This window comes from Haliotis rufescens, unplaced genomic scaffold (assembly GCF_023055435.1).
Source record: "Haliotis rufescens isolate VD_foot unplaced genomic scaffold, xgHalRufe1.0.p SCAF_4, whole genome shotgun sequence".
Lineage (NCBI taxonomy): Eukaryota > Metazoa > Mollusca > Gastropoda > Lepetellida > Haliotidae > Haliotis > Haliotis rufescens.
This window is the reverse complement of record NW_025964112.1, coordinates 45,781,684-45,790,767: the sequence shown is the minus strand read 5'-3', so window position 1 is coordinate 45,790,767 and position 9,084 is coordinate 45,781,684.

Here is a 9,084-nt window from a genome sequence, read left to right as displayed (position 1 = left end):
TGGGTTGTTGTGGGGGGTTATGTTTGAGACAGAATATATTCAAATCAGCATTTCAAGAAATATATGTTGTTTGAGGAAGGAGGACTCAAAGCATTATTTTGAAAACTGTAGTAACAAGAATGACAAAAACAATAACAATAAAACAACTATAACAAAAACAATGACAATGATGAGTGAGTAAGTATGGTTTTACGCCGCTTTTAGCAATTATCCATCCAGCTATATTTCACCGGAGGACACCGGAAAATGGCCTTCACACATTGTACCCATGTTGAGAATCCAACCCGGGTCTTCGGCGTGACGAGTGAACACTTTACCCAGTAGGCTACCCACCGCCCGGTGTGTTTCGGAAGTCAAGTCTTTTAACTTGTACTTCGGTCACTGGCCCTTACACAATACTTTTGAAACACTAAGGACGGCCACTTTAAATATAACAGGCTTTATCGTCCAGGAAGTCTAGCGACAGTCTAACCAGGGTGGCAACTCTTCACAGGACCCAGGACCCATCCACCTCCAACCGATCTCGTGGTTTTGATTCTAGTCCATGTATCATCACCGAGACTAATCTGCGATCCTGGAAGGTGAATGGCTTCGAGGTTATCAGATAACGACTTTATCATTCTCCGCAGTTGTGACATTATTGGCCTTTTAGAGACCTAGTTGAAAGACAATGACCTCAAACATTTATTTTTCTATCATATTGATTACAGAGTTAATGCAGTAAGATCTGATGATTACAAGCGATTTGCAGAAGGAATTGTGATATTTATCAAATAAATCGTTGAAACCTCAAGTACAGATTGGTCACAATGCGGTTTTTCTGCCATTCGATAATTCTTTATTTGCACATGAGGTGGTGAGGTGTTTGTTTTGTTTTGTTTGTTGATTAACGCCACGCTCAGCAATATTCCAACTATATGACAGCGGCCAATCAATAAATCGAGCCTGGGCCAGACAATCCAGTGTTTGACATCATGAGCATCGATCCACGCAACTGGGATACGATGACATGCATCAACCACTCATCCAGCCTGACCACCCGATCCCGTTAGTCGCCTCTTACGACAAGCATAGTCACCTCTTACAGCACGCATTGGTTGCTGAAGGTGGTGAGGTGAGATGATATGGAATTTAACGTCGCGTTCAAGATTATTGCACTCACATAGCACTCACATTATTGCACTCACAACGTGTGTTGTTGCATGTACTACTCTAGACTAATACCGATTTTATAGCGCTAGCTCACTGAGATACCACGCCGCGATTTAACATGAATACCCCACTCAGACACAGTATACTGACTCCGAACCAACCAGACCTTGTTTTAGCCCCTAAATGCCGAGAGCCAGGCAGGGTAACAACAAGTACCATCTTTTAACGTCCTTTTGGTATGACGCGACCGGGGATCGAACCCCCGACCTTCTGCTCACCTGGCGGACGCTCTACCACTAGACCACGGAGGCGGTCCTAAATGTAAGGGATCGTGATGATGCAAGAAGAAGAAGCGATGTTTTCATGTTTCACATCGCAGTCAGAATTCATCATAACGGCCTGTATGTAACCCAGTATCGATCGGGCAGACCGATGGTTGATAGCATGAGCGCAAACATGGGCCCAATGACACATTATACCAACCGATTCTCAACTTAGCCTGGGGAGCTTTGGTGCTTATTCTGCCGTCGATTCCTACGAGACAGGAAACCCTTCATTAGTCAATGAAAAACACCTCACTGACACCTTTTCCACATGGTTAACAGAACCATGTCAGGTGATGTGTTGCAGGTCATGGGGAAGTGATGTAAACGTACCTGGGAGTGAACGCTCGAAAGGCCGACTATTAACATTTAACCATCTGGTGCTGCACACTATTGATTTGGGTTCAGTGACCGAGCATCATCAAATCGTGCGTGTTTCACAAGATAACTAGTCCGCAATAGGGTATTGATCTCACGAGTAAGCATTTGTCACGTGAGTCATTTCTAATCGGCTTCAGATCATTGTCAAATAAATTAAATAAATTTACTTTTATAGCGAGTACTGTCACATACTGAGCCTGATTAGAATAGGTCTTAAGCAACCCATGCTTGCCGCTGACTTGGTTGATGCATGTTATCGTATCCCAATTGCGTAGATCGATGCTCATGATGTCAGTCACTGATTGTCTGGTCCAGACTCGATTATTTACAGACCGCCGTCACACAAACTATTACTTACCATTGTTGCATCAATCTCATATCGTGAACATAACGACTTGGCTTTGCCAAAATACGTTAAAAGATGGTACTGCCAAACGCCCTTTTCTGGGCGGCTGAAACAAAGGACTGGATATGGTATCCATGCTAAACTGCGGCATGGTATCTCAGTGGACTAGCACTATAAAATCGGCACAAGTACAAGCACACGCGCACGCACTCACGCACTCACGCACTCACACAGGCACGCACACACGCGCGCACACACACACGTTATATTAGTGCAATAACCTTCAACGCGCCTTTAAACTCATTTCTCCTTCAACAAACAGAACCTGGACTAGGCAGCTCGGCTAATGAATGCCATACCCGGCTATCACGCTTAATATACTCTGCAAAAAAAAAAGAAACGAAAGTCATTTCAGATGTGTATTTTATATATCTTATAAATTATGAATATACGGTAATCGAGTGTTCAAAATTGGCACACATCATTGTCATCGCAGTTGTGGCCATATTCTGTGACCTTGACACCGTTGACGTCGCAGCCGATGATGCAGCTCCGTCAAAATTACACCTCGAACTGGTCGTCTAGCGAGAATGCCTTCAGCGCATAAACGGTTCTCACTGTTGTGACTGATATCCTACGCCATCCTGGTATTGCTGTAGTTGTAGAGATGGTCGTGGTGGTTCTTTCAGGTAAGCGACGTAGCCGTATGAATCGGTCCTGTGCACTAGTAGTGATACGTGGTCGACCGGATCTGGGAAGGTCACGTGATGTCCCGTGTGTCTGATAACGGTTCCACAGTATTCTAATGGTGCTTAGTGTTCCACGGATGAAACCAAGCTACGTCCAAAGATTATTCTCCTGCTTGCAGTCGGCCGATGGCGTTATTGCGTTGGGCTTCTATCAGTCGTGTCTGCGCTGTAAGGTTGTGATGGCAAGCAAATGAAAACCCAACGTTTTTATAGCCCAACATGTGATGCTGCACGTGCATGTGATGTTAGCGTGTTTCGGCGCCAGGTTCTCACGTGGTTGTGTTTTTTTGCCAACATTCGGAAGTACCTCAATTTTTTCACACAAATCAATCCCTACCATGCAGAAATGACAATTCATTTTTTGCATTAATTCTGTATGGATGTCGGCGACACTCTGTCAGGTATTTACGATTTTTCTACTTTTACGTATTTTGATTATATACTGAACGCAAAAGAAACGTCACCCCAAGTAACATTGCATGAAAAGTTGTCATTTAAATATCTGGGTAATTTTTGTCAAAGTTTCTAAAATTTACCATTACCTTGTCCGGAAAAATTCAATTTGATGATAAAAAAAATCAAGCAGATGACAATAAAACCGATCGCCCAAACGCATCACGGCAACGGCCATGGTAACCCGATGCACGTGAGTTCCGTGCAAATTGAAATGCACATACGTTCCCCCATTTCTTGCTCTATAAAAATCTACCCAGATCGGATAACATTCCTTCGTTATTGTATTGCTGCCACATGCCAAGATTGACAAATCAGCGACACCAAACCCTTGGACGATTGCAAGCTGGACAAACCGCCCGGCAAGTAGCCAATGCATTTCAGGTCCACGTAAGGACCATATACAGTCCCCAGCATCGGTACCAGACCACCAACACTACAGGTGACCGACCATGTAGTGGAAGACCAAGGGTCACCACCCGACGTCAGGATCGTCAGATTGTGCGACAGCATCCTCAAGATCGCTTTGTTAGTGCTGCGGAAACTGCTCGACAGACCACGGGGACACACCAGCGATACATTAGTGCGGACACCGTGCGTCGACGATTGACGAGCAGACACCTCCACTGTCATAGGCCACACCGAGAACCCATTCTGATACCCATCATCGCCGGGACCGTCTTCAGTGGGCAACACAGCACCAGCATTGGCACAACCAGCAGTGGAGAAGAGTCCTCTGTGGTCTTCCAGAACATCGGTCCTGGGAGAGGCAATGGTGTCACAGCAGCTCGGTACATTGATCAAGTCCTGAGACCACACGCCATACCTCATTTGGCACGTCGCCGCAACCACGAGTTTCAGCATGATTACGCCCGTGCCCACACTGCGAGAGCAACAAGAGACTTCCTCCAGCAGAATGGCATCAGAATCATGCAGTGACCTGCCCTCAGTCCCGATTTAATTCGCATTGAGCACCTATGGGACGAGATTCAAAGACGGCTGAATGACGTCCGACCAAGGCCGACAACTGCAGCTGAACTGCGTCATGCGTTCCTCAGAGTGTGGGCTCAAGTGCCTATGGCCTTCATCAACCGCCTCATCCATTCCATGTATCGACGTTGCACGGCAGTCATCAATGCACATGGCGGACACACGAGATACTGACTTGTGATGCCATTTTCTCAGAGACTAGTGTTGTGTTTCACTTTAAGAACATTTGACACTTTAATTTCAACCTTGATGATCAGTTTTGCCAAGTTTCATCTTTTTAATATGCCTCAAAGTATGTTTACAGTGTTTGGCCCACGTGATCTTGATAAAATACTGCGTAACGGCAAACCCGCCTTGGAGGCAGAGTAAATCCCTTATACCCGGCTTCAACGCAAAAAGCCGCACGCTTTCACCGAGTCAATCGACGAAAGTCACGTGAAATAGCACAAGTTAACCTCAGGTCAACCGAACAGCTGTTTTCTATCAATTTTGAATTTGTGTTAATATTTTTACAATGTCACATTAAACATGTCTGTAAGATAAATTCGTATAAAGCATAAAGGGAGAGTTGAACACGCAACTTTAGATATATTACGTTTGATATTTTGTAAATCTGGACAAATATAGTAAAGTTATCATTAATTACACTGTAATATCTGGACAAATTTGTATTTAAGTAGATATTCCCAATAAAATCGATCAACATATTTTACTCTGTTAAGATAATGCTGTGGACATATACACACAAAATGTGTTCCTCTTTAATTACAGATTCACAAAACCGAAGACGTCTATCAATATTTAAATTCCTACCAGTTTTAATTTTAAGTCTGTGGCAAGATGCTGCTCAGATACATAGCAACCCATACTACGAGGAGAGATATCAATATGTATATTCTTTTACCTATCAGTGCTAATTATCCACGGCCACCCGTTTACCAATCAGTGATAATTTAAGTCCTGGCTTCCAGTTGTCCATAACTATCAGCGGTAATTACTGTAAAGTTTTGGCTTTCGTTGTCTATTGCTAATGACCTATCAGCACCAATTATCTGTTGGCTTCCCTTGTTATGTTTCCACCTGTTGTTATCTTATTAATTTTGTTGTTCTTACATGTACATATATATGCTCTCTGCCTCATAGCATTCATTCACCTGATGAAGGAGTAAACATATACTCCGAAACGGGTCTTCCTCATAATAAAGAAGTTGACATCCATACATTCTCTTCCTTATATCAATATATAGTTCATAATCAAATATACACTTCAATTGTAGAACATAACACAAGTTTCAAAACAGAATATCATCTCCCCATTTCAGTATGAACACAAACAATTCGACGTTGTTTGAATACAGAACAAACAGATTAACACTTACTGGATTTATCAGTTCTCACAACAAGCATGGAATACTGAGGAACTTTCTGCCCTGGATATACAATGGGGAGATATGGAGAAAAAAAACTTACATAAGTTTACATGCTGAATCGTAGCAACATCAATATTCACCCATTACGACCATGTTTCAGCCTCTGGTGTACAATGGGAAGATGCGGAAACATGTCATCTTTGTGTTACATACTGAATCGCAGTCATGTCAATAGACACGCATTACAACCAGGTTTCAATGCAAATACGCGGCATACGATAAACGTACACTCGTGAAATAAGTGCAATGCATTTGCCTTTGTGGGCATATTGAAGGAATATGATCAATGTGTCTCCAAACACTTTATTCTCCCTGTCTGTATCCATTAGGCTAAATGCAACACAACCAGACACAATTATGCTATTAGATATACAAGGCAGGACAAAGGAATTGTCGATTGATATTTGCAGTATTGATCCATGGCTTCATTCCAATAATGTTTAAAAGCATGTAAGAAGCCTGTCCAATTTTCGGTTCTTTTCAATAAAGGAATAACACACAATAGGCGTTCGCCAATATTGTTATATGTTTGACTGAATGTTTGATGGAGTCGAGACTGGAATATAATTGAAACAGACACAAATCGAGTCTGTACTTATGAGAAACAAATCAAGTCTATAATAATCAGAAATAAATCAAGTCTATAATCGTAAGAAATCATAATGTTCTTTGTAACAACAACAATCCAGAGACATGTATGTCCCTTGTAACAACAACAAACCAGAGAGATGTATGTCCCTTGTAACAACAACAAACCAGAGAAATATATGACTCTTGTAACAACAACAAACCAGAGAAATGTATGTCCCTTGTAACAACAACAAACCAGAGAGATGTATGTCCCTTGTAACAACAACAAACCAGAGAAATGTATGTCCCTTGTAACAACAACAAACCAGAGAAATGTATGTCCCTTGTAACAACAACAAACCAGAGAAATATATGTCCCTTGTAACAACAACAAACCAGATAAATGTCTGTCCCTTGTAACAACAACAATTCAGAGTAATGTATGTCCCTTGTAACAACAACAAACCAGAGAGATGTATGTCCCTTGTAACAACAACAAACCAGAGAAATGTATGTCCCTTGTAACAACAACAAACCAGAGAGATGTATGTCCCTTGTAACAGCAACAAACCAGAGAAATGTATGTCCCTTGTAACAACAACAAACCAGAGAAATGTATGTCCCTTGTAACAACAACAAACCAGAGACATGTATGTCCCTTGTAACAACAACAAACCAGAGACATGTATGTCCCTTGTAACAACAACAACAAACCAGAGAGATGTATGTCCCTTGAAACAACAACAACAAACCAGAGACATGTATGTCCCTTGAAACAACAACAACAAACCAGAGAGATGTATGTCCCTTGTAACAACAAACAAGAGAGATGTATGTCCCTTGTAACAACAACAACAAACCAGAGAGATGTATGTCCCTTGAAACAACAACAACAAACCAGAGAGATGTATGTCCCTTGTAACAACAAACAAGAGAGATGTATGTCCCTTGTAACAACAACAAACAAGAGAAATGTATGTCCCTTGTAACAACAAACAAGAGAAATGTATGTCCCTTGTAACAACAACAAACCAGAGAGATGTGTGTCCCTTGTAACAACAAACCAGAGAAATGTATGTCCCTTGTAACAACAACAAACCAGAGAGATGTATGTCCCTTGTAACAACAACAAACCAGAGAAATGTATGTCCCTTGTAACAACAACAACAAACCAGAGAGATGTATGTCCCTTGACACAACAACAAACCAGAGAGATGTATGTCCCTTGTAACAACAAACAAGAGAAATGTATGTCCCTTGTAACAACAACAAACCAGAGAAATGTATGTCCCTTGTAACAACAACAAACCAGAGAAATGAATGTCCCTTGTAACAACAACAAACCAGATAAATGTATGTCCCTTGTAACAACAACAAACCAGAGAAATATATGACCCTTGTAACAACAACAACCCAGAGAAATGTATGTCCCTTGTAACAACAACAAACCAGAGAAATGTATGACCCTTGTAACAATAACAAACCAGAGAGATGTATGTCCCTTGTAACAACAACAACAACAAACCAGAGAGATGTATGTCCCTTGAAACAACAACAACAAACCAGAGAGATGTATGTCCCTTGTAACAACAAACCAGAGAAATGTATGTCCCTTGTAACAACAACAAACCAGAGAAATGTATGTCCCTTGTGACAACAACAACAAACCAGAGAGATGTATGTCCCTTGAAACAACAACAAACCAGAGAGATGTATGTCCCTTGTAACAACAAACCAGAGAAATGTATGACTCTTGTAACAATAACAAACCAGAGAGATGTATGTCCCTTGAAACAACAACAAACCAGAGAGATGTATGTCCCTTGTAACAACAAACAAGAGAAATGTATGTCCCTTGTAACAACAACAAACCAGAGAAATGTATGTCCCTTGTAACAACAACAAACCAGATAAATTTATGTCCCTTGTAACAACAACAAACCAGAGAAATATATGACCCTTGTAACAACAACAACCCAGAGAAATGTATGTCCCTTGTAACAACAACAAACCAGAGAAATGTATGACCCTTGTAACAATAACAAACCAGAGAGATGTATGTCCCTTGTAACAACAAACAAGAGAAATGTATGTCCCTTGTAACAACAACAAACCAGAGAAATGTATGTCCCTTGTAACAACAACAAACCAGAGAAATGTATGTCCCTTGTAACAACAACAAACCAGAGAAATGTATGTCCCTTGTAACAACAAACCAGAGAGATGTATGTCCCTTGTAACAACAAACCGGAGAAATGTATGGCCATTGTAACAACAAACCAGAGAAATGTATCTCAGTATGCATAGCATAATCTTCGAAACTGGATTTGCATATCAATAGTCCTCTCGTACACGAAAGAGAATAGAACATGCATAGAAGACATCCGACATGGCTGATTTATTGCAATTGCAATACAGAGGAGAACCATGCTGCAATCAATCTGTCTGTGACTTAACGCACTTGCATAGTTAAACAACAATGAGGGCAATAGCGCTTGGTTTAATGGTTTTTAAACATGCTCGTTGCTGCAGTTAAACACGTACGGGAGATGAATAGAAGTGTGGGGTGGGGTGTGGGGTTGCTATTTCGTTGCGTGAACATGTTCCCGAAAGTGATAAAGGCATTTTTAGAGAGTTTCTTTCATGCTTATTGATGAATTGCCATTTTGCATGATTTCTCCATTATGCTT